The sequence below is a fragment of the Canis lupus genome, chromosome 15, assembly GCF_048164855.1.
Source record: "Canis lupus baileyi chromosome 15, mCanLup2.hap1, whole genome shotgun sequence".
NCBI classification, from domain to species: Eukaryota; Metazoa; Chordata; class Mammalia; order Carnivora; family Canidae; genus Canis; species Canis lupus.
Window position 1 is genome coordinate 20,330,867 of NC_132852.1, and position 20,955 is coordinate 20,351,821.

The 20,955-nt window shown below is 49.8% G+C and overlaps 1 long non-coding RNA gene across 1 annotated transcript; it reads left to right on the top strand.

Moving 5' to 3' along the window:
* Nucleotides 1-460: 460 nt before the first annotated feature.
* On the top strand, nucleotides 461-19,913 carry LOC140604709 (uncharacterized). Its single transcript, XR_012007519.1, has 4 exons — nucleotides 461-794; nucleotides 3,002-3,072; nucleotides 8,083-8,146; nucleotides 19,199-19,913. It is a non-coding gene; the product is annotated as an uncharacterized lncRNA (long non-coding RNA).
* Nucleotides 19,914-20,955: the final 1,042 nt, after the last annotated feature.

The window sequence follows — 20,955 nt, forward strand, 5'->3', positions numbered from 1 at the left end:
GGAGCAGGCCGGAGACACGGTCGCGGGGGCTGGAGCGCCCCCCGAGGCCCCTGCTAGGCGGACAGACCTCTCGGGTCGTGAGTGTGCGCCTCGGCCTCCGCCGCACCTGCACCCGATTCCGACCGCGCTCGTGCCGTCTGCCCCCAAACTTATGCACTTAATTATCTTTTCCTGGACTCCCCAGTCGTTTCCTGCCCACCACTCCAGTCTCCCTAGATAACACAATAGGAATTGATGGGGTTGGAAGGGCTCGCAAGCCCTCGGAGGCCCAGCTCACGCCCAGGAAAGCGGGGAGGCGCTCCGGGAGCCCCATCACGGGGCTCATCACCCGGTCGCCTTCCCGGGACACGGAGCAGGACACCTCTAGCGCGCCCCCACAGCTGTCAGGCCCTCGGCGGCCGCCAGGGGGCGCGTCCGTTCCCCTCCCCATCCCCCCCCCCCCCCCCGTTTTTTCTCTTTTGCGGAAACGCGAACCCGCGCTTCTCCAAAGCAAATGAACCCTGAGGTAATTCGGCCCTCTGCCGTCGCCGTAGCCCCAGACTGTAAACAGGAAGTAGGCGCCAAGAGGCGGGTGAAAAATAACGCCCGGGGCTCGGAGGCGCCGTCGCCTGCGCGCTCAGGGGGTCCCTGCGGTTCTGCGCGGGGAGGGCTTCCCTCGCCAGTCCCTCCTCCAGTGGAGGTCTTTTGCCGCTAGCCAGCTCTCCCCTCGGCGGACAGGGCGTCCCCCCAACCATGGCCGAATACTCGTACGTGAAGTCCACCAAACTCGTGCTCAAGGGAACCAAGGCCAAGAGGTAAGGCCAGAGCTGGCGCGGGAGACTCTGGGTCTCTTCCGACGGCGCCCCCGCCCCCCCCGCCCCCCCCGTGGGGAGGAGAGTCGAGTCTCGCGGAACTCGGGGTGTGAGGGAGCCGGGAACTCCGGCGCCCCGCCCTCGGGCCTGCTTCGGGCCGCGGGCTCTGTGGCTGCCGGGCAGCTCCGGGCGCTCGTGCGGGGCCGGCCTGACGGAGGAGACCTGAGGGCGCCACCGCGAGCCGCAGCTGCAGGCCCGGCCCCGGGTCAGGAGCCCCCCAGACCGCTGCTCGGCGCGTCCGCCTTAGTCTCGTGCTGCAGGTCGTGACAGCGACGTCTCCTGTTAGGGCTCGTTACTTCACGCCCGCCCCCCCGCCCAGTACTCCTTAAACGTCTCCCCTCAAAAAAAATCCTTCATTCCCCCCCCCACAAAAAAAACCCTTAATTAATCATCCCTCCCTCCCCCCGCCCCAAAAGAGCAAATCCTTAATTTTTTTAATACGATATGCAGATGTGCGTTTTGACAGGTATAGAATAAGCTCAAGTCCGCGTTCTCCGCAGTTACTAGTTTAGCAGTTTGTGGCAGGTCCGTTAATATCCTGGAGCTTCTATTTACTCATTCATTAGGGAAGATTAGCGGTAGGAGAACTGATGCTAGGGGGCAGCCCGGCGGCTCCGCGGCTTGGCGCCGCCTTGGGCCCGGAGCGTGACCCTGGTGCCCCTGGAGTCCCGGGATCGGCCCCACGTCAGGCTCCCTGCACGGAGCCTGCTTCTCCCTCTGTCTGTGTCTCTGCCTCTCTCTCTGTCTTTCATTAATAAATAAATAAAATCTTAAAAAAAAAAAAAAAAGAATTGCTACGAGGATTAGATGAGTTAACGCGTACAGTAAGCGGAACCAAATGCAAGGAGAAGGTCGTAGTGGTGATTTACGGTCGTTGGACTTTTTAGGAAAAAGTATCTGCCCGCCCAGATCTCCACCTCTCTTCTCTCTGGTAGATTTGCTCACGGTTGATCATTCATTACAGATGTTAATCTGAAGCTTGTCCTGCCTGGCTTTACAGGAGAGAGGGGAGAGTTAGCTTCTGAAAGCTTACGTTTCCATGAAAATACAAATAAGCGCATCTCATGCTCATCACAACTATCAATCTTCATTAACGCACGTAGATAGCACTTTCTGCCTGCCTAGAACAACTCTAAGCACTTTGAATACGACTTATTTGGAAACCCCCCCCCGGGTGTTGTGTTTTTTTTTTTTTTTCTTTTTTTTATTACTGAGATATGATACATATAAAATTCACCCTATAAAGCACAGTTCTGTGGGTTTTAGTGTTTAGTCCACAAAGTTCCCCACTGTCATGTTGTCCAACATTTTCATGGTCTGGGAAGGAAACCCCATAATCCTTAGTAGTCCCTCTCCAGTCCACTCTTCCCTCATGCCCGCAACCACTAATATACTTTCTCTCTGTTATCAGTTTGCCTGTTCTGAATATTTCCTATAAATGGAGTCATGCAATATGCGGTCTCTTGTATCTGGCTTCATCCATGTCTAGCATGTATCAGTATCCTTATTTTTATGGCTGAATAATATTCCATTGTATGGATATAACACATTTTGTTTATCCTTTCACCCGTTGAAGGACATCTGGGGTATTTCCACTTTTTGGCTATTAGGAATCATGCTGTTACGAATTTCTTAGAAAATTTTTGTGTGGATGTGTGTTCTCATTTCTCTTGGGTATATACCTAGCAGTACATAGGTTAGGTCATATGATAACTCTGTTTAACTTTTTGAAGAACCCCAAACTATTTCCTAAAGCAGCTGTACCACTTTTCATTTTCACCAGCAACATAGGAAGATTCACATTCACCCTTAATCCTCGCAGTAACCTTAAGAGCATAAATTATTATCCTCATGTTATAGATGAGAAGCTGACAGTGATTAAGAAATGTTCCAAAAGTCGCAGAGCTAAGAAATAACAAGATTAAAAAGGCAGTCCTCCAGAGCCTGTTCTCTTAACTATAATACAATACATACAGGATCAGAACTGACTTCTCAGTATTAGAAGGAAGAGAACATATCGGTGTAGATAACTGTGAATCAATAATTCATAAATCTGTGTACAGCTTAAAAGAGGCTTGTAAGATTCCATCTTAGATGTTTAACATCAAATCAATATTTCTAAACTTATCTATATAAATTATCTCCTACAGTAAGAAGAAAAAGAGCAAAGAGAAGAAGAGAAAAAGAGAAGAAGATGAAGAAACTCAACTTGATATTGTTGGTAAGTTTTCCATACTTTATTCTGGGAAAAGTTAATACTGCTGAGATGCCTTTAAAAATATCTTCCTAGTGGGACGTCTCGATGGCTCAGCAGCTGAGCGTCTGCCTTTGGCTCCGGGAGTGATCCCGGGGTCCGATACAGTTCTGAGTCTTTGCTCCTAGTCTATGGTTTAACTTTTCATTTTATTAAATGGTATTTTTCTTAAAGCAAAAGTTTAAAAAATTGAAAAAAATTTTTCAATTATAATTTTTCAACTATAAGTTTTTTTTTAAGATTTTATTTATTTATTCATGACAGACACAGAGAGAGAGGCAGAAACACAGGCAGAGGGAGAAGCAGGCTTCACCCAAGTGTCCCAGAAGTTTTTAGTTTTTATAAGATTCCATTTATTACTATTTTTCTGTTACATTACCATCTTATATCTTCAGTCTAAGAAGTTGTTGCTTACCCCAAGGTCATGAAGAAATTCTTCCACATTTTCTTTATGAGGCTTCAGTTTTAGTTTCTCATTAGATCTATGATCTATCGTGGTTTATGTATACAATGGAATATTGCTCAGCCATTAGAAACGACAAATACCCACCATTTGCTTCAACGTGGATGGAACTGGAGGGTATTATGCTGAGTGAAGTAAGTCAGTCGGAGAAGGACAAACATTGTATGTTCTCTTTCATTTGGGGAATATAATTATTAGTGAAAGGGAATATAAGGGAAGGGAGAAGAAATGTGTGGGAAATATCAGAAAGGGAGACAGAACGTAAAGACTGCTAACTCTGGGAAACGAACTAGGGGTGGTGGAAGGGGAGGAGGGTGGGGGGTGGGGGTGAATGGGTGACGGGCACTGAGGGGGGCACTTGACGGGATGAGCACTGGGTGTTATTCTGTATGTTGGTAGACTGAACACCAATAAAAAATAAATTTATTTTAAAAAAAGATCTATGATCTATCTCATTAATTTTTAGTCTTGTGTGAATTAGGGATCAAAGTTCTTTTTTTCATTTTTTCGTATTGATAACCAGTTGTTGTAGCACCACTGTTGAATAGACTTTCCTTTCTCCATTAAACTGCCTTAATACGTTTGTCAAAAATCATTTGACTTTATATGTGCTGATATATTTTTGGACTTTGTTCCATTGATTTGTCTGTTCTGTTGATATATTTGTCTTGATTACTGTCCCTTCGCAAGTTTTTGAAATCAGGAGGTCTTCAAGGTTCATCCATGTTACAGCATGTGTCAGTCTTCCTTTTAAGACTGATATTCCAGGCAGCCCAGGTGGCTCTGGGGTTGAGCACCTGCCTTTGGCCCAGGGCGTGACCCTGGAGACCCGGGATCGAGTCCCACATAGGGCTCCCTGCATGGAGCCTGCTTCTCCCTCTGCCTGTGTCTCTGCCTCTCTCTCTCTCTCTCTCTCTCTCTCTCTCTGTCTAATGAATAAATAAATAAAATCTTTAAAAAAAGAAAAAAAAAATACTGATACTCCATTGTGTATATACTGCATTTATCCATTCATATTTCAATGAACACATGAGTGACTTCCACTTTTTGCCTATTGTGGATAATTCTGCGAGGAATATGGGTGTACAGATATCTCTTCAAGACTTTGGTTTCAGTTCTTTTGGGCATGTACCTAGAAGTGGAATTGCTGGATCATGACAGTAATGCCATTTTTAATTTTGTGAGAAACCACCATACTGTTTTGCATAGTTGCATTTTATATTTCCACCAGCAGTGCACAGGGTTTCAATTTTTCCGTATCCTCACCAACATTTGTTATTTCTGGTTCTCTGATAATAGCCATCCTAGTGGGTATGAAATGGTATCTCATTATGGTTTATGCCTGTGTCTCTGCCTCTCTCCCCGTGTGTCTCTCATAAATAAATAAAAATCAGTATACACCACATTTTCTTTATCCATTTACCTTTGATGGACATCTGAGTTGCTCCCAGCCCTTGGCTATGATAAAGAATGCTTCTATGAGGATGGAGGTCTCTTGGCGACCCTGCTTTCAATTCTTTTGACTACACGTACCCCAGAAATAGGATTGCTGGATTATATGGTAGTTGTAGTTTTAATTTTTTTGAGGAACTCTCATACTGTTTACATAGTGGTTGCACCATGTTACATTCCTATCAGCAATGCACAAGTGTCCTGATTTCTCCATATCCTTGCCAACATTTTATTTTTTAACAGTGGTCATCCTAATGGGTGTGAGGTGACCCTCATCGTGGTTGTGATTTGCCTTTTTTGATGGTTAGTGATGTGGAGCATCATTTCATAGGTTCATTGGCCATTTATACATCTTCTTTCAAGGAATGTCTGTACAGGCTCTTCGTCCTTTCTTCCATTGGGCTACTTGTTGCCTTGTGACGAAGTTCGTAGGAGTTTTTTGTATGTTAACTTATTGTCAAATACATGGTTTGCACATATTTTTCCCATTCTATTCGTTGTCTCTTCACTCTCTAGATTGTATCCTTTGGTGCATTTGAAGTTTTATAGACCCCATTTGTCTATGTTTACTTGTTTGCTGGTGCTTTGGTATCGTAGTCAGGAAATCACTGCCAGGTCCGTGGATCCTGGGTGGCTCAGTCAGTAAGCATATGACTCAATGTCAGCTCAGGTCTTGATCTCAGGGTTGTGAGTTCAGGCCCCATATTAGGCTCCACCCTGGGTATGGAGCCTGTTTACAAAAAGAAAGAAATCATTGGCAGATCTAATATTGTGAATCTTTTCCTTATGTTTCCTTTCAAGCATTTTATCTATAAAATAGATATCTATTATTGGGGTTTTTTTTAAACATTACTCTTACATATGTTTTCTCATTTTCAGTGTATGATTCTTTCACTTCTTTCATTAGTCTTGTTCCTGAATATCTTACCTTTTTCAGTGTTGTGGTAAATGGAGTTGTGTTCTTGAGTTCCACTTCAAATTGTTCATTGTTAACATCTAGAGATGCAACTGCTTCTTGGTGTGTTGGTTTTCATTTCTGCAACCTTGTTGAATTTGTTTACTGCTTCTAATTTTTTTAATCCTTACGATTTCTACGTATAAGATTATGGTATATGCAAATATGATTCTTCTTCTTCCTTTCCAGTTTGGATGCGTTTTGTTTCTTTTACTTGCCTAATTGCTCTGGCTAAGTTTTCTAGTACTATATTTGATGGAAAGGCCAGAGTAAAGAACTTTATTTTGATCCTATTTTTAGAGGAAAAGTTTGAGTCTTTTGCTATTTTGTACATTAGTTGGAATTTTTTTTTCATATTTGGTCTTTATGATGTTTAGTTGGTTTACTTTTACTCCTAGTTTAGTAAGAGTTCTTTTCATGAAAGAGTATTAAGTCTCGTGAAGTGAAAAAAATAAACAACATACAAAGTCAGATGCTTTTACCATCTGAACCACCTAGGTGCCCCCCTTTGCACATTCTTTTTTTGTTTCTTAAATTACACTTAGGAATGAAATCATATGGTATTTGTGTTTCTCTGACTCACTTATTTCACTTAGCATTACTCTTTAGCTCCATGTACGTCATTCCAAATGACGAGATTTCATTCTTTTGTATAACTGAATAATACTCCATCGCATATGTACCACGTCTTCTTTATCCATTCATCTATTCTTTCTACAGTTCCTTGAGAGATTTATATATATTTTTTTTTCTTTTTTTTTCTGTATGTGTTTATAGCATTAAGCTCTCCTAGAAATCTTTTGCTGCAGCCTAAATGTTTTGGTATATTGGGTTTCCTTGTTTCATTTGTTTCAAGATACTATGTATTTATGTAAGAAAGAGAACCCAGGAGTGGGTGGGGGCAGGGGGAAAGGAGAGGGAGAATCTTAAGCAGGCTCCACACTCACTGCAGAACCCAGCACAGGGCTCGATCTCAAGATACTGAGATCATGATCTGAGCCAAATCAGGAGTCGAAGGCTTAACCAACTGAGCCACCCAGATGGCCTCAAGATGCTTTTTAATTTCCCCCTTAAGTTATTCTATGAAAAAGTTTTTCTTCTTTGACCTGTTGGTTGTTAAGAGAACGTTGTTTCATAATTGGCTCTTTATACATCTGAGACTTCACTAATGTGGTGGTCACTGGCCAGGCACATGTGACAATTTACATTAAAATTAATTAAAATTATATAAAATTTTATATAATTGAGAAAATTCACTTTCTCAATCACACTCGCCATATATATCAGATATGTAATAACCACATACCATATTGGGCAGCACTAGTAGACAGTATTTCCTTTTTACGGTACGATCCATTGGTAGTCTTGATATAGATAGAATAATAGTTGTCAACCAGGTGCAATTTTGTCCCCCATGGGACGTATGGCAATATTTGGAAACATGTTTGATTTCACAGGTAGGGGATCCGTGTTTTACTGGCACCTAGTGGGTGGAGTTCCGGAAAGCTGTTAAAATCCCGTAATTCACAGGACAGCCCCCCAACAAAGGCTCATCCGGCCCACATGCCAGTAGTTTTGACGGTGAAAACCTTTGACCTATAATATGTTTCAGCAGGACGTGGAGGGCTCGTTGTTTTTTCCCTCTGATTGGCCAGTTGACTAGACCCCCTCTGCTGTGTGTATTCAATTCATCCTCTGCTTACTGCTAGTGAACTTTAGGCTAAAAATGTGTTTTGGTTTTTTTTGTTTTTTTCTTTTTTTTTTTTTACTTAAATGGTGGAGAAGGTCCTATTCCTTGCTAATTAGCATGCAATTTTTTTTAAAGTGAAATTGATAGTTAAGGTCCTTTACAATGAAAGAATACATATTTAATTTTATTTTTTTATTTTTTAAAGATTTTCTTTATTTATTCATGAGAAGGACACAGAGGGAGAGAGAGGCACAGACACAGGCAGAGGGAGAAGCAGGCTCCACGCAGAAGCCTGACGTGGGACTCGATCCTGGGTCTCCAGGATCACACCCTGGGCCGAAGGCAGTCACCAAACCACTGAGCCACCCGGGCGGCCCAGCATACAATTTTAAAAAATTGACTTTTGCTGTCTTACAGGTTCTTTGACTCTGCACATATAGACAAATCTCTGTTTCTGGCTCATCATGGCTTCCACTTCAAGGTAAGTGCCTTTGATGAAAGCCTTTATGAAGGGCCACACCCAGGACATTTTTAGCTCTTGGTTCTGCTGGCCTCACTAAGCATATGGTGTCTAGGAAAGAAAAAGGAGGAAGAGAGAGCACAAAAGGGAGACTGAGGAAAGATGAGGCAAGCAGGGTAGTGCATGTGGTATAGGTGAGGCTTTGTAGCTCCAGGGTCTGCACTGTGTCTGAAAATGTGATTTATTTCTCTCATCTTATTTTTTTTTTTAAGATTTATATTATATATAAATCAGAGAGAGGGAGAGAGAGCACAAGTGGGAATTAGAGAGAGAGGGAGAACACGCTCCAGATTGAGCACGGAGCCCGATGTGGGACTCGACCTCATGACCCCGAGATCAGGATCCAAGCTGAAACCAACAGTTGGTCACATAACTGACTGTGCCATCCAGGCGCCCCCTCCTCATCTTTTAATGCACAAGGTGCTTGCTACTGGACTACCATGCTCCCTGCAAGCTTTACCATTCCATGAGTCTTCTTTCCTTATTTTTTCAAGTTTTTAGTTAACATATACTGTAATATTGGTTCAAGACTAGTGTTTAGTGATTCATCACTTACCTATAACACCCAGTGCTCATCACAACAAGTGCCCTCCTCACTGCCAATCACCACGCCAATCCCATGCCCTCCTTCCCTCCAGCAAGCCTGTTGTTCTCTGTACTAAAGAATCTCTTATAGTATACCTCCCACTCTTTTCCTTCCTTCCCCTATATCCGTTTGTTGTTGTTGTTGTTGTTGTTGTTGTTTTAATTCCACATATGAGTGAAATCATCTGGTATTTTCTCTGAATGACTGACTTTGCTTAACATATAGAATACACTCTAGGTCCTTTCTTTGGTGTTAGTAGTGATCTCTCCTTTCTCATCATGATTTTATTAGTTTGAGTGTTTTCTGTCTTCTTTTAAATAAGGCTGGCTAATGGTTTATCTACCTTCTTAATTGTTTCAAAGAACCAACTCCTGGTTTTGTTGATCTTTTCCACAGTTCTTCTGGTCTCTATTTCATTGAGTTCTGCTCGAGTCTTTTTTAACCCTCTTCTTCTGCTGGGTGTTGGATCTATTTGCTGTCTTTCACCAGCTCCCTTAGGTGGAAGGTTAGCTTTTCTATTTGAGTTTTTTCCAGTTTTTGGATGGATGCTTGTATTGCGATGTATTTCCCCCTCAGGACTGCTTTTGCTGTATCCCAAAGATTTTGAATGGTGGTGTCTTCATTCTCATTAGTTTCCATGAATCTTTTTAATTCTTCTCTAATTTCGTGGTTGACCCTTTCACCTTGTAGCAGGATGGTCCTTAACCTCCACGTATTTGAAATCCTTCCAAACTTCTTCTTGTGATTTAGTTCTAGTTTCAAAGCATTATGGTCTGAAAATACACAGGGTCGATCCCAATCTTTTGGTATCAATTAAGACCTGATGTGTGACCCAGTTTGTGGTCTCTTCTGGAGAAAGCCCCACGTGCACTTGAGAAGAATGTGTATTCAGTTGCGTTTGCATGTAAAGTTCTATAAATATCTGTGAAATCCATCTGGTCCAGTGTATCATTTAAAGCTCCTGTTTCTTTGGAGATGTTGTGCTTAAAAGACCTGTGGATTGCAGAAAGCGCTCCATTGAAGTCACCAAGTATAAGTGTATTATTATCTAAGTATGTCTTAACTTTGGTTATTAATCGATTGATATACTTGGCGGCTCACGCATCCGGGCCATAAATATTCGTGATTGTTAGGTCCTCTTGTTGGATAGATCCTTTAAGTATGATATAGTGTCCCTCTTCACCTCTCACTACAGTCTTTGGGACAAACTTTAATTTATCTGATATAAGGATGGCTACCCCTGCATTTATTGAGGACTATTTGAATGGTACACAGTTCTCCAACCTTTTATTTTCAGGCTGTAGGTGTCCTGATGTCTAAAATGAGTCTCTTGGAGACAGCAAATGGATGGGTCTTGCCTTTTTTTATCCAGTCTGAAACCCTGCGTCCTTTTGATGGGGTCATTAAGCCCATTCACGTTCAGAGTTACTATTGACAGATATGGATTTAGTGTCATCATGATACCTATTCAGTCCCTGTTTTTGTGGATTGTTTCCTTGGACTTCCCCTTTCTTTTACAGGGTCCCCCCTTAATATTTCTGGCAGAGCCGGCTTGGTGGTCACATATCCTGTCAGTTTCTGCCTCTCTTGGAAGCTCTTTATCTCTCCTTCTATTCTGAATGAGAGCCTTGCTGGATAAAGTATTCTTGGCTGCAGGTTCCTCTCATTTAGGACCCTGACTGTATCCTGCCGGCCCTTTCTCACCTCCCAGGTCTCTGTGGAGAGGTCTGCTGTTGTCCTAAAGCTTCTCCCCATAAAAGTTAGTGATTTCTTGTCTCTTGCTGCATTAAGGATCTTCTCTTTATCTTTGGAATTTGCAAGTTCCAGTATTAAATGTTAAATGTTGAGCGGTTTTTATGGATTTAAGGGGGGTGGGGGTGATCTCTCTAGCTCCTGGATCTAAATGCCTGTTTCCCTTCCCAAGTTAGGAAAGTTTTCAGCTATGATTTGTTCAAATACATAATCTGGACCTCTGTCCCTTTTGGCGCCCTCGGGAACCCCAATTAAACGTAGATTTTTTCCTTCTGAGGCTGTCATTTATTTCCCTTAACCTATCCTCATGGTCTCTTAATTGTCTTTCTTTTCTTCCCTCAGTTTCCGCCCTTGCCATCAACTTGTCTTCTGTGTCACTCACTCGTTCTTCTCCCTCGTTAACCCTGGTCGTTAGGACCTCCAGTTTGGATTGCATCTCATTTAACTGATTTTTAATTTCGGCCTGATTAGATCTAAATCCTACAGTCATGAAGTCTCTTGAGTCCTTTATGCTTTTTTCTAGAGCCACCAGTAGCTTTATAACTGTGCTTCTGAATTGGCTTTCTGACATTGAATTGTAATCCAAATGTTGTAACTCTGTGGGAGAGAGGACTGTTTCTGATTTCTTTCTTTGGAGGTGAGTTTTTCCTTCTAGCCATTTTACTCAGTGCGGAGTGGCCAAAAACAAGTTGTACTGGAATAACGAGAAAGAGAGAGAGAGAGAAAAAAAGAAAAGAAGAAATAAAAAAGAATTAAAAAGGGGGTGGGGGTGGGGAAACAACAGAAACAAACAGAAAAGAAAAAAACAAGGGGGAGTATCCTCTGATCCTATATACTGTAAATCCCTCGGCTTCCCCTGGAACTTTCCAGTGCTGCTTGGTCAATACCTTGCTTTTCCCCTGACCTTCTAGCTGGTCTTCTGAGGGAGGGGCCTGCTGTGCTGATTGTCGGGTGTGTGCACCTGGGGAGCTGCCCAGGCCCCTGCCAGGTGTATGGCTCAGTGGGAGTTGTTTATCTGTGAGGCCCCTGCTCAGTCCCAGGTACAGGGTGACACCAGGAGGGACAACAACAGTGGGGGCGGCCAGCTGTGCAGCTCTGGAGTCAGCTCCCGCAGTGACTACTGCAGCTCCCAGTGTGCAGGGGCCTGGATGCTCCAGGGGCGGGCCCGCCGATCTGTACAGCTCGGGCCGCCCGGGGGCAGGAGCCACCTGGCTGTCCTGTGTCCTCCCGGCCTCTGCCTGACCTGGGGGAGCACCCGATCCTGGGCTGTGTCCCCCGGCGCCCTGGGCTCTGGGACCTGTGACACTGTGAATGGACCTAAAGTGTAGGTCCACGATGTATAATTTAAAAGCATCAGAGTGAATTTTGTTTGAAGTTAACTTATACTTTATTACAATAAAACTCATAAGCCATTTTACAGGTTAAAGAAAAACTCAAAATATAGAAACAGTGAAATGACACGGGAAGGGCAAGCCTCCGTTGGGCTGCAGGCATGACGAGCCCCGCGGTGGGAGCTGGGGCGGGCTCCCGAGGTGGTCAGGGGGCTGCGCAGAGGTTGAAGCCAGTTGTCCCGGAGGCAATTGGCGGCTCTGGCACTCTGGGGACCCCGATTGCAGGTGCCAGGGCCTGCTCCTCCTCCGGGGTGGCCGCAGGTGCACGTGGCTCGTCCAGGGCGCAGCCGTGATCTAGAGCAGTGACCACTATCTGCAGGGGCTTCGCCTCCCCAGCTGGCACCTCAGCTGGGGCCAAGCCCTCAGCCCCAGCAGCCAGGGCGGCCTCGAGCACTTCAGGCCCATCCGAGGCAGCAGGCCCCACAGTTGGGGCTGGGGCGGGCTCCGGAAGTGCTTCAGGGTCTTTTGCTCGGGCCGAAGCTGTAGCTCCAAGAAGACAAAGTATCACCACCAGGACGGACTTTCCACGTCCCTCCCAAATCAAGGACACTCTTCCAACCGCTCAAAGAGCCCTGGGAGGTGTCCCCAGCCTGCAGCTCGTGGGGATGGGGTGTGAGCCGAACCCCTGCTCCCGGCCCAGCTGCACGGACGCTGGATCCGTGGGGCCCACCCTGTCCCCAGCTCGGCCACCCCCAGGCCTCCTCACCCCCAGCCTCTGGCTCCGCTGCATGGAGGCGTCTGAGTTGTTGCAGGTAACGCCGGGCACGGAGCTCCACGTCTGTGCCTGGCATGCGCTGCCTTATGAATTCCAGAATCTTCTTCAGGGAGGCAGATTGGGGGAGCCGACAAAAGTCCTCCTGATAATAGTCCATCCATATCTCCAGGATGCAGCAGATGGCCCTGGGGAGGGACAGGTGGGCACAGGGGTCAGAAGACAGGGCTCCCTCACACCGAGGTGTCCCGGGGAAGCCCTGCAGGACCCGGGGCCTCGGCCTCCCGTGCGGGGCTGTCAGAGGCCAGTCCTGCTCCTCGTCCACCTGCCACCTGGCGGTCCTGCCTGCCACAGGCCTGCTCCCCGAGGAGGGGCTGGCACGAAGCCTCTGTGCGGGGGAGCCCACGCCCAGCGGTGTGACCATCACGGTCTTTGCTGGGAAGCGGGGCTCCCTCCTCAGCCTGGCTCCCTGCCCACTTGCCCCTTGAATCCACCGGCAGGCGTCCGGGGACGGGGGGCGTCTGGCCCGTCATCGCCCTCACTGCACACACTGTCGCTCTGGGAAGGTCCAAGCCAGGAGGGCTCGGGCTCTGTGTCCTGCCAGGCCTTGCCAGGAGCCACCCGGGACCTCCACTTTCCCTCCCTGTGGCTCTGCGCTGCCTCCCTCATGAGGGGCCCCGGGGGGTGTCCTTCCACTGACTCTAATCTGCCGTCTCCCACGGGGCCAGGGCCACCGGGTCTGTGAGCCCTCAATGGCCCTCGTGGCAACCTGCTGTGCACTGGGTCCAGGTGCCACCAGATTGGGGAGTGCGATGCTCCCCACCCCCTCTGCTCTGGGTCCCAGGTGTGGGGCAGACAGAGGGCTGGGAGGGGCGGGCATGGAGAAAGTCTCCCTTAGGGGTCCCAGTGCTCTCCCACCAAGCCCACACCCTATTCACGGCTCTCCTTTCCTCCTTTCCTGAAGGGCCCTTAGACCTTTACCCCGTCACGGGAATTGCAGATGTGTGGGGTGAGGGTCCAGCACCCCCGGCCCACAGCCCCCTCGCTGCCCTCCTGGAGAGGGAAGGCCCTCGGGCAGGGGCCGGAGTCACTCACAGTTTCCAGCGCTGCAGGACCGCGTCGTCGCCACCACACGCAGCTGCGATGCACCCATATCTAGGGGAGGGCGGGGGCATCCCACGAATCATCCTGTGGCCGCGACCTCTCACCGTGGGGGCTGTCACCTCTGACCCCCGACTAGGCCGGAGCCCCGGGGGCCGTCAGCTCTGTGCGGGGGGCCACGGGCAGCCCCCGGAGAAGCGCCCGCACCTGCCGGGGCCTCCTGAATGCTGGAGCATGAAAGGCTCCGGCCAGGCCCACGGCCGATATCTGAGTGGGCCTGGGCGCCCGGGGACCCCGGGGTCCCCCTGTGTGGTTGCCCCAGGACACAGCCCCCCGATGGACTCTCCAACCTCCCTTTCAATGGGAAAAGAGGCCAGCTCAGGACCCCGGTGACGGTGGGGAGGAGGCACAGGCCCCGTCACGGGGGAGGAGGACGGCTGCGGAGCACAGGCACAGCCCCTCTGGCCGACCCGCCACAGGCCAGGCCCCGGGGCTGCCCTCCGGGACCCCACTGTGCCCTGGGTGACTCTGCTCCAGGCGGGGGAGCGGCCCGAGGCCGGGCAGCTCAGAACCATTCCCAGCCTCCCCACCAGCAGGTGGCCCACCCCTGGGCTGCGGAGGCGCAGGTGCTCACTTCGTAAACAGCAGATCCAGCACCTCGTCGGTGGTGGCAAATCCATGACAGTTGTCTAAAAAGATGAAAACGGAGATGACATCCCTGCGCAGCAAGGCGGGCAGCAGTTGTTGGAATTCCTGCTCCAGCAGCTCCGTCCGGCTGGGCTTCGTCGGGCAGATGGGAGGCGCCTTCCCGGCCGAGGCCCTTGCACCCTGAGTTGGGACAGAGGGGACGTGCATGGAGCCGCCGGGAGGCCTGGGGTGGGAGCGCAGCCCGCAGCCCGAGCTCTCGGGGGCCGTGGGGGGCAGGAGTGCCCACGGCAGGAACCCGGGCCTTGATGCCTTTGGCTCAGTCACTTAGCCTCTGACTCTGGGCTGTGGCTCGGGTCGTGGCCTCAGCACCCTGGGATCCCGCCCTGGCAGGCCCTGCGCTTGGGGCCCAGTCTGCTTCAGGAGCCTGGGTCTCCCTCTCCCCTCCCTGCTCTCTGCCTGTCTCTTACACAAACAAGACAAACTATCCGATAAAGAAACAATCTTAGAGGATAAATGTTCAAAAAAGTTTGGATCAGTACAAGGACCTCAAGAGACACAGAGAGACAGAGACCGAGAGAGACAGACACACAGACAGAGGGAGAAGCAGCCCTGGTGCAGAGAGCCCGAGGCGGGACTCGATCCCGGGCCTGCGGGGTCAGGGCCTGGGCGGAAGGCAGGCGCTAAACCCCTGGGCGACCAGGCCGCCCCTGAAGGCTCTGCTCTGATATTCCTACACCTCTGTGCACAGGGACTCTGCATCTGGCCCAGGCAGGGGCAGGGCCCTGGGGCAAGTGTGGGGAGCAGGGGAATGCAGACTCATGTGGGAGCAGGAGTGTAGGGGGGAGCCCAGGGGAGTAGCAGGCTGGCTTCTGGGACCCGGGGCCCTTCGTGCCGCATCGGGGACCCGGGTGTCGGGGGTGCCCCGGCCCCTGCACTCATTTGAGCCCGCGCTGGCCTCTGTTAGCTGCGCAGGGCACTTCCCAGTTCCTCGAGGCGGTGGGGCAGAGCACCCCTTCCTCCCGCTCGCGCCCCCTGTCCCGGGTGGAGCTCTGTGGAGACAGTGCCCGGCAGCCAGGCAGGAGGCCTCAGCGCCCGGTCCGGCCGCCTCGGCTGGGCCGCACCCCCAGCGGCCCCCATCCAGACACACCACAGCGCAGGCGGCACCCCCCTCCCCCAAGGAGAGCAAAGGGATCGGCTGCAGGGCCTCGGGGGGACTCTTACTCGGAGGGTAAGAGGACCTCAGGAGCCCTGTTTGCACCCTGCCCACCTTGACCTCAGGGTGACCCTGAAAGGATCACCGGGGAACCTGCCGCCCTGCAATGTCCCCCAGCCTGGATGCACCTGCCCACACATCCCTGTTTCCCGGAAGCTGAAGAGGAGGGGATGGGGCCACCCAGGATGGCTGGCACAGGGGGCCTGGCCTGGCCTGCTCTGGGTTACCTGACGGCGCCTCCTGATAAACGCCCTGAGGCGTTGGTTTTTATGCTGGAGCCAAAGCCTACAGCATTGGAACAAGCGGCACCCCTGGGGTTCCTGGGAGCCAGAGCCCCCAGAGGTGGGCCGGCAGCAGGAGAACATCTTCCAGGAGCGGATGTCTCCAGCCAAGTGAGCCTGAGGTGGGGCTGCACTAGATGCGGTTGCCTGGTCACGGGGGTTCCAAGTTCTGTTGGGCTCTGTGTCACGGGAGTGACCTCACTTCCTGGGACCCCCTCCCTGACCCACTCCTGGAGGAAGCTGCAGGGGCGGCGCTCGGGGCTGCCGACGGCTCCCCCGTCCCTGCAGGCGATGGCCTGTGCACACAGTGACACACCCGCACCCCTGTCCACAGGCCCCAGGGAAGGACTGTGTGCAGCCAGGGCCCCAGCCTGGACACACGCCTGCGTTCAGACACAACTTTCCATTCTTCCCCGGTTTTGACCCCAGAGAAGCCGTTGTGCCCGTCGGGGATGGTCTGCATCTTGCCCGTGGGACAGGGATTATCCTAGCGGGTGCTTCCTCCAGACGTCCCCAGGCCACTGTGGCATCATATCTATGACATTGGAGGCGGGTGTCACATGCGGGAAATACCTCCAACCACATGTTCTTCCTTGGTGTGTACATGCGCCCAGGCCCACGAGGTCCATGTGCACACACGTGGGCACCAGTTCTCTCATACTGGAGGCCCAGAAGATGACAGTCCCACCGGGGGAGGCATGGGCAATAGCTCCCCACGATCCTAGGCTCCTGAATCCAAGGCAAACCCTACAGAAGGTGTCAGAGTCTCGGCCTAGAAGGTGTGAGGCCGTCCTTATCCTGAACCCCTGCCTGTCGTGTGTTATGGGCCCTTCCCTCCTTCCCACTGGGTGAGCTGTGGACAGCGGTGCACCCAGTGGGTCGCCCTGACCTGGGCTCTAGGGAACCTGCTGTCAGCCACAGAACTGAAAGTAGACAGGAGGCACTGACTCTCCGGCTTGACCCCCAACTGAACTGAAAGCACGTTGTGTGTCCACGTACACTGACAGAGAAACAGAGACACGGATATAAATGTAGACACAGATGCAGAACTAGGAAGTTAGCAGAGGAGAAGCAACATCACTGAAGATCATTAAATAAAAAAAGAAAGACAGCTGAGTCTCGAATGGAGAAAAATGGAGTAATTAAAATAGAATCATGAAAAAATAATTCATCAAACCGAAAAGCAGAGAGAGGGATAAAGAAGAAGGAGCACTTTGGTGACACAAAGAAACGGCAAGCCTCGAATGTAAGGGTGATCGTGCCTCACGGACTCCATGGAACCTAAGTTGGGCAACAAGCAGCACCTTCCAGCAAAGGCCTAAGCGAATTATTTTCTGTTGTTGTTTTTTATTTAAAGATTTTTATCTCTTTATTCATGAGAGTGACAGAGAGTGAGAGAGGCAGAGACATAGGCCGAGGGAGAAGCAGGCTCCATGCAGGAAGCCTGATGGGGGACTCGATCCCGGATCCCAGGATCAGGCCCTGGGCCGAAGGTGGATGCTCAGCTCAGCCCCTGAGTCACCTGGGGGTCTAGACTAAGCTAATGAAAATGTACAAGGGATTGTGTCATACTGTGTTTGTAAGGGGGTAAAATTTCTCTTTACTAAGAAAGCGAGGGCAGCCCGGGTGGCTCAGCGGTTTAGCACCGCCTTCGGTCCAGGGCCTGATCCTGGGGACCCGAGATCAAGTCCCCCCTCGGGCTCCCTGCATGGAGCCTGCTTCTCCCTCTGCCTGTGTCTCTGCCTCTCTCTCTCTCTCTCACTGTGTGCCTATCATAAATAAAAAATAAAAAAAAATTAAAAAAAAAAAAGAGTCATGGCTCGAGTAAAAGGGTTTTGGTATCACACCACTGATCACACTGTTTTGTGCCAGTCTTAGCATATCAATATGCTAATATCAATATACCACTCTTGTGTTTGGACCCGCTATTGTGCTTCTTATTATGATTTCAAGATGCCCTTCAAGAACAATGGGAAACTTTGAAAAAATAGAGATTTATTATTTATAAGACCTGGAAATCACACAGCACACCTGGAACCACATAGCGAGGTCACACAGGGCAGGGGGAAGGAGGATGGCGAGCATACAAGTATGCACAGGCAGGTTTTCTGCTTTTATCAGAGCCAAGTGTGGGGGGCTAGGGTTTTATAGGCTCACTCTTTATTAGAAAATTTAAAATATAAGAGTGTGGAATTTAAAGCTCAGGAAGAGAAAAGGCAAGTGGCCCAAATGGTCACTTATTGAAATCAACCAAGTTCACAAAGGAGCCTAGGGGGCAGTGGGGCTGGCTCTTTGTCTAGTCTTGTGGTTGGCAATGTGTTTATTTGAAATAACTATCTTTTGTCAGTTACTCGTATTACCAAAAAAAAAAAAAAAAAAAAAAAAGCCAAAGCTCATGGCTTATATCGCATTGCCAAGTGCTGCAGAGTAACCATCCTGGAGTACCACTCTGTTCATCTGACCCCCCTGCAAAGTACCCTCACAATTGCTTCCTGATTATGCAAATTTTTCAGGTACAAAATGACCCAACTTTGCCTTCTCAATCCTGGATCCCACCACTGTAATCTACATGCCCTGTCTCCAACCAACTGGGCTATTCACTTCTCTTTTCACAACGCAGCACTCACCTAGCTCCTTGCCTTTGTCCATACTGGTGCCAACATGTTATCATCAAGCACATGGTGTTTTTGCAGAGATGGTTGGTAAATAAATAAGGAATGGGCCTCCAGTGGCCTCCATGATAATATATTATTCCTCACCCCTCTGATTTTCCTCCTCCTGTTTTTCTACCACAACCCCTCCTATCTAGTCACACTCCTAAATGTTCCACTCTCTTCATTAACCCACAGCTGAACTTCAGGCTTTACAATCCTAACATGTTAACAGACATTTATGCGGGGTCTACTCTGAAGCAGGTACTGCACAAGGTATATAGGTGAAACAAAGACGAATAAGCTACTTATGTTCCTGCCCTGAAAAAGCACACAATTAACTACAGAATGAGAAATGCAGGATGCTTGGGGAGTGCAGGAGGGAATTTAAAGACAGTTTTTTGGAGTTTTAACCTGAAAAATAAAACTATCAGTTATTTTACTAGCAAAAAAATGGTTTTTTTCAGGAATAACAGAATTCCAATTCTGGACATGCAACAAACAAAGAGGAACATTATTTTGTGCAGAAGAAGAATGAAGCTGGGAGGGTTTTTTCCGAACAAAAGTCCATCGGGGGGAAAAATAGCAGAAGTCCAGGTCATGATGGTTTCCAAAGGGCTGAGTTGCAGGGGTAGTGGAGATGTTGTCAGAGATACGAAATACATCTTTCCCTTGCAGGAGACTGTGATTGATGATTCTTTCCTGCTGCTGATTCTTCTGTTGGGCTCTTCATTGATAATTCTTTCTGTAATTAACCATAATTGATGTTGAGTGGTAAGGCTTCACCTCCTAACTTTCTCTTTTCTCCTCCTTTCCCTATTTTAGTGAGGTTCCACTAATTAATATTGTCTTAAACATTGGAAACCCTGGGGCCAAGTGAAGAGCATGGGAAAGAAGAAAGGGCAGGATTCCAGGGAGCAGAAGCAAACAGAGAGCATTCAGACATTTCCAACCATTTGGTGGGACTACGGTAGCAAAGGTTAGGTGGTGGGAAAAGAGGCCAGACTGTCAATAGTTTACTAAGCGATGCCGGGAGTTTCTCTCCTGAAAGTAATAGGTTGCCTTTAATAGATTTTTAGATTGGGGAATAATCAGCGAGTTCTCTAGAATGATCATTCAGGCAGCATTATCAGAGGTGGTTTGGAAGTGGGAGAAAAGGCAATCAGGGAAGTGAACTATCAAACTGTTGTAAGAGAGGCACCTGGGTGGCTGAGTTGGTGAAGGGTCAGCCTTCGGCTCAGGTCATGATCACAGAGTCCCAGAAGAGAGTCCCTGGTGGAGCCCCGGGATGGAGCCCCAGGAGGGAGCCCTACACGGAGCTCCGCCCCTCCCCCTGCTGTCGTTCTCTCTCTCTCCCTCCCTCTCAAATAAAAATAAAATGTTTTTTGAAACATTTTCTTTCTTTTTTTTTTTTTTTAAGAAACTGTCGGAAGATCCCGGAGCAGGCCGGAGACACGGTCGCGGGGGCTGGAGCGCCCCCCGAGGCCCCTGCTAGGCGGACAGACCTCTCGGGTCGTGAGTGTGCGCCTCGGCCTCCGCCGCACCTGCACCCGATTCCGACCGCGCTCGTGCCGTCTGCCCCCAAACTTATGCACTTAATTATCTTTTCCTGGACTCCCCAGTCGTTTCCTGCCCACCACTCCAGTCTCCCTAGATAACACAATAGGAATTGATGGGGTTGGAAGGGCTCGCAAGCCCTCGGAGGCCCAGCTCACGCCCAGGAAAGCGGGGAGGCGCTCCGGGAGCCCCATCACGGGGCTCATCACCCGGTCGCCTTCCCGGGACACGGAGCAGGACACCTCTAGCGCGCCCCCACAGCTGTCAGGCCCTCGGCGGCCGCCAGGGGGCGCGTCCGTTCCCCTCCCCATCCCCCCCCCCCCCCCGTTTTTTCTCTTTTGCGGAAACGCGAACCCGCGCTTCTCCAAAGCAAATGAACCCTGAGGTAATTCGGCCCTCTGCCGTCGCCGTAGCCCCAGACTGTAAACAGGAAGTAGGCGCCAAGAGGCGGGTGAAAAATAACGCCCGGGGCTCGGAGGCGCCGTCGCCTGCGCGCTCAGGGGGTCCCTGCGGTTCTGCGCGGGGAGGGCTTCCCTCGCCAGTCCCTCCTCCAGTGGAGGTCTTTTGCCGCTAGCCAGCTCTCCCCTCGGCGGACAGGGCGTCCCCCCAACCATGGCCGAATACTCGTACGTGAAGTCCACCAAACTCGTGCTCAAGGGAACCAAGGCCAAGAGGTAAGGCCAGAGCTGGCGCGGGAGACTCTGGGTCTCTTCCGACGGCGCCCCCGCCCCCCCCGCCCCCCCCGTGGGGAGGAGAGTCGAGTCTCGCGGAACTCGGGGTGTGAGGGAGCCGGGAACTCCGGCGCCCCGCCCTCGGGCCTGCTTCGGGCCGCGGGCTCTGTGGCTGCCGGGCAGCTCCGGGCGCTCGTGCGGGGCCGG